At 39.3% G+C, this 4,814-nt stretch overlaps 1 long non-coding RNA gene across 2 annotated transcripts in view; it reads left to right on the top strand.

Moving 5' to 3' along the window:
* The first annotated feature begins 1,525 nt into the window (after positions 1 to 1,525).
* LOC144971990 (uncharacterized) overlaps positions 1,526 to 4,814 on the top strand; it is a 7,236-nt gene continuing 3,947 nt past the window's right edge. The window contains exons 1-3 of one of the 2 annotated variants that reach the window (XR_013645217.1): positions 1,526 to 1,910; positions 2,013 to 2,065; positions 2,399 to 2,472. This is a non-coding gene — a long non-coding RNA (uncharacterized LOC144971990). Of the gene's footprint in view, positions 1,911 to 1,954; positions 2,066 to 2,398; positions 2,473 to 4,814 lie in introns of those variants that run through there. The other variant, XR_013645218.1, reaches the window with a different exon arrangement.

The following is a 4,814-nucleotide window of genomic DNA, read 5'->3' as shown; positions in this document are numbered from 1 at the left end:
GTTGTTACCAACATAAGTGCCTGCTCCACTCACTTTTCTGAATTAAAATTCACCCATACACCGGAGCATACTCAATGTCTCAATCGTTTCTATGTTATATGTTTGTGTTGAGAATATTGGCTATTAAGCTTAACTGCTGGTCAAAATTATTCGCGATGGTGGTGTACGAACGAATCGGCGATCTCAAGAAGTGGGTGAGAGAGGGATCTAGTAATGACTTTGAGTTTGAAACGAATATTTTTGTGTTCGTGGATAGCTCACACGGTAGAGCCACGCTCTCACCTGCCAGGCGGAGTTGTCGTACCAATAAGGTCGCAGGTTCAAACCCACCACCGCCGCGAAAAAATTTTTATTCTCTATTGTCTTCTGGCACTTTTCTATTCACTTCATATCTTGTTGTTACCAACATAAGTGCCTGCTCCACTCACTTTTCTGAATTAAAATTCACCCCATACACCGGAGCATACTCAATGTCTCAATCGTTTCTATGTTATATGTTTGTGTTGAGAATATTGGCTATTAAGCTTAACTGCTGGTCAAAATTATTCGCGATGGTGGTGTACGAACGAATCGGCGATCTCAAGAAGTGGGTGAGAGAGGGATCTAGTAATGACTTTGAGTTTGAAACGAATATTTTTGTGTTCGTGGATAGCTCACACGGTAGAGCCACGCTCTCACCTGCCAGGCGGAGTTGTCGTACCAATAAGGTCGCAGGTTCAAACCCCACCACCGCCGCGAAAAAAAAAATTTTATTCTCTATTGTCTTCTGGCACTTTTCTATTCACTTCATATCTTGTTGTTACCAACATAAGTGCCTGCTCCACTCACTTTTCTGAATTAAAATTCACCCCATACACCGGAGCATACTCAATGTCTCAATCGTTTCTATGTTATATGTTTGTGTTGAGAATATTGGCTATTAAGCTTAACTGCTGGTCAAAATTATTCGCGATGGTGGTGTACGAACGAATCGGCGATCTCAAGTAGTGGGTGAGAGAGGGATCTAGTAATGACTTTGAGTTTGAAACGAATATTTTTGTGTTCGTGGATAGCTCACACGGTAGAGCCACGCTCTCACCTGCCAGGCGGAGTTGTCGTACCAATAAGGTCGCAGGTTCAAACCCCACCACCGCCGCGAAAAAATTTTTATTCTCTATTGTCTTCTGGCACTTTTCTATTCACTTCATATCTTGTTGTTACCGATTTTAGTTTGTAGTATACCGTTAAGTCACCTCTATAAATAAAACACAACGCTATTTTATGTCATCGTCGCTAAAGATACACATGATATTACTAATCTGATAATGTAATATTTACGTCATATGGAGAACTTAATCGGGTTTAAACTTAAAAGCACGCTTGTTATTCTTAAACTCGTGTAGAAAATTGCCCTGTCATGTCTTTACTTTTTGATGTCATTTTTTTTTCTTTTTGTGACCTCGAAATCATTGATCATGCCAGCACGAAGGTATTGAAGATCGTTATTGTGGTCAATACTTTTAACATATAAATGACACGGCTTCAGCCTGATAATGTAACCGCGTCTTTAGAGAATTAAGGCCATCTGTATCCACCGCTCCATGAGTTGTTTACATTTTCATTAAAACAAATCACATCTACACACCCCGCGAAATTTTATCTTCATTTTGCGGCGATTCTCGGCTTGGTGAGGTTGGGAAACCGTAATCTCATTTTCTTACTAACTTATAGGCCTATGTTTTGTATTTTTACTAATCAACACCCCTTTTTGACGGTACCGTCGAGTTTTTATATGTATTGTATTATAATTATTTGTATTTGTATTATTCCCATGACTAATCACCACTTTCTAGATCATTTCAGAGTTCACAGAAGTTGGAAGACGACGGAGGACAGGACCGGATTCATTTATTAAGATTTCATCTAGAATGGTAAGTTTTCAGGGGCTTTTTTCAGTTTCGTTCGTCATTTTCTTGGACTCCAACATTATCCCACCACCAGCGTCTAATCACTATTAATTGTTTGAGTTTCAGATGGACCACCCAGGAAGACAACGAAATTTCAAGGGAGTCGACATCCTCTACAGGTAAGACATTTAATCTTTTTATCGTGATTTTAAAAAAAATAATGTTTGAATTTTACAAACTGAAATAGTAAATACCGATATGCTACCTTAGATTGCCTTCAGCATTAATCAACATGAAGTATTTATGAAAGTGAAAAGATTCATGGAGATAATTCATATTCGAGAGGTTAACTGTTGAGGTAAAAAACAAACAACAAAAAAACATCTAAGTTAATGTTAATTATATTAGGTGGTGAGACTGCATTTCTTTCAAAACATAATTTCTTCAATAATCTATTTATATACAAATTCAAAATATTAACAAGAATTACGTTTTTCAAAAATTCACTACAGGACGGAATCAAGAGACCGGATTGGACCGTGTATTCTTCAAAGGATTGGATTCGTAACGGAGACTTCATCACGAGGTAGGAATTATATTTCTCTCTCTCTCTCTCTCTCTCTCTCTCTCTCTCTCTCTCTCTCTCTCTCTCTCTCTCTCTCTCTCTCTTCTTTTCTCTCTCTCTCTCTCTCTCTCTCTCTCTCTCTCTCTCTCTCTCTCTCTATCTCTTTCTCTCCCTCTCTCTCTCTCTCTCTCTCCCCCCCCCCTCTCTCTCTCTCTCTTTCTTTCTTTCTCTTGGCTCAGTTTACCGGGGAAAGAGTTGTAGGGTAAGGACATGATATTTTAATAATTATTGCTTAACAATTAATTTGACAATGATTGGATAAATGATAAAGATTTATATAAACGAAAGAGTGAAAATGGAAAGGCTTCGTATGGGAACAAAACAGACAATGGACGTTTCGGGTACAAACCCTTCGTCAGCACAACAATACACAAATAAACGTGGAAAACAAATAAAATATAATGAAAAATAACTTGTATCGTCTGTACTCAATGGTGGTTGCAGTATGAATTTTTTTAATTCAGAAAAGTGAGTGGAGCAGGCACTTATGTTGGTAACAACAAGATATGAAGTGAATAGAAAAGTGCCAGAAGACAATAGAGAATAAAAATTTTTTTTTTCGCGGCGGTGGTGGGGTTTGAACCTGCGACCTTATTGGTACGACAACTCCGCCTGGCAGGTGAGAGCGTGGCTCTACCGTGTGAGCTATCCACGAACACAAAAATATTCGTTTCAAACTCAAAGTCATTACTAGATCCCTCTCTCACCCACTTCTTGAGACCGCCGATTCGTTCGTACACCACCATCGCGAATAATTTTGACCAGCAGTTAAGCTTAATAGCCAATATTCTCAACACAAACATATAACATAGAAACAATTGAGACATTGAGTATGCTCCGGTGTATGGGGTGAATTTTTTAATTCAGAAAAGTGAGTGGAGCAGGCACTTATGTTGGTAACAACAAGATATGAAGTGAATAGAAAAGTGCCAGAAGACAATAGAGAATAAAAATTTTTCGCGGCGGTGGTGGGGTTTGAACCTGCGACCTTATTGGTACGACAACTCCGCCTGGCAGGTGAGAGCGTGGCTCTACCGTGTGAGCTATCCACGAACACAAAAATATTCGTTTCAAACTCAAAGTCATTACTAGATCCCTCTCTCACCCACTTCTTGAGACCGCCGATTCGTTCGTACACCACCATCGCGAATAATTTTGACCAGCAGTTAAGCTTAATAGCCAATATTCTCAACACAAACATATAACATAGAAACGATTGAGACATTGAGTATGCTCCGGTGTATGGGGTGAATTTTTTTAATTCAGAAAAGTGAGTGGAGCAGGCACTTATGTTGGTAACAACAAGATATGAAGTGAATAGAAAAGTGCCAGAAGACAATAGAGAATAAAAATTTTTCGCGGCGGTGGTGGGGTTTGAACCTGCGACCTTATTGGTACGACAACTCCGCCTGGCAGGTGAGAGCGTGGCTCTACCGTGTGAGCTATCCACGAACACAAAAATATTCGTTTCAAACTCAAAGTCATTACTAGATCCCTCTCTCACCCACTTCTTGAGACCGCCGATTCGTTCGTACACCACCATCGCGAATAATTTTGACCAGCAGTTAAGCTTAATAGCCAATATTCTCAACACAAACATATAACATAGAAACGATTGAGACATTGAGTATGCTCCGGTGTATGGGGTGAATTTTTTTAATTCAGAAAAGTGAGTGGAGCAGGCACTTATGTTGGTAACAACAAGATATGAAGTGAATAGAAAAGTGCCAGAAGACAATAGAGAATAAAAATTTTTCGCGGCGGTGGTGGGGTTTGAACCTGCGACCTTATTGGTACGACAACTCCGCCTGGCAGGTGAGAGCTTTCTATTCACTTCATATCTTGTTGCAGTATGAATGAAATGTTAGCGTGGCGTGGGTAGAGGATAGGGTGCCCCAGGGGGGTGATCTAATTGATAAGCAAAGGTCAGCGTCAGGGAACAGAACTTTCCAGACTATAATGGAAGATAAAAGACATATTGGTAGTAGTAGTAGTACTTCTTCTTTTTCTTTATTTTTATTCTTCTTTTACATTCTTCCCCATCTCTTCCTCGTCCCATCCTTCTCCTCCTCCTCCTCCCATCCCTCATCTTATTCTTCTTTTTCTTCTTTTTCTTTTTTTTTTCTTGTTCTTCTTCTTGTTCTTCTTTTTCTTGTTCTTGTTCTTGTTCTTCTTCTTCTTCTTCTTCTTCTTCTTTCTTCTTCTTCTCTTCTTCTTCTTCTTCTTCTTCCTTCTTCTTCTTCTTCTTCTTCTCTTCTTCTTGTTCTTCTTCTTGTTCTTCTTCTTGTTCTTCTTCTTTTCTT

The sequence above is a fragment of the Berghia stephanieae genome, chromosome 4 (genome assembly GCF_034508935.2).
Source record: "Berghia stephanieae isolate SIO BIC M18660-M18661 chromosome 4, UCSD_Bste_1.3, whole genome shotgun sequence".
Lineage (NCBI taxonomy): Eukaryota > Metazoa > Mollusca > Gastropoda > Nudibranchia > Aeolidiidae > Berghia > Berghia stephanieae.
The sequence above is the reverse complement of the archived record's forward strand: the minus strand, read 5'-3'. Positions and strand labels throughout refer to the sequence as shown.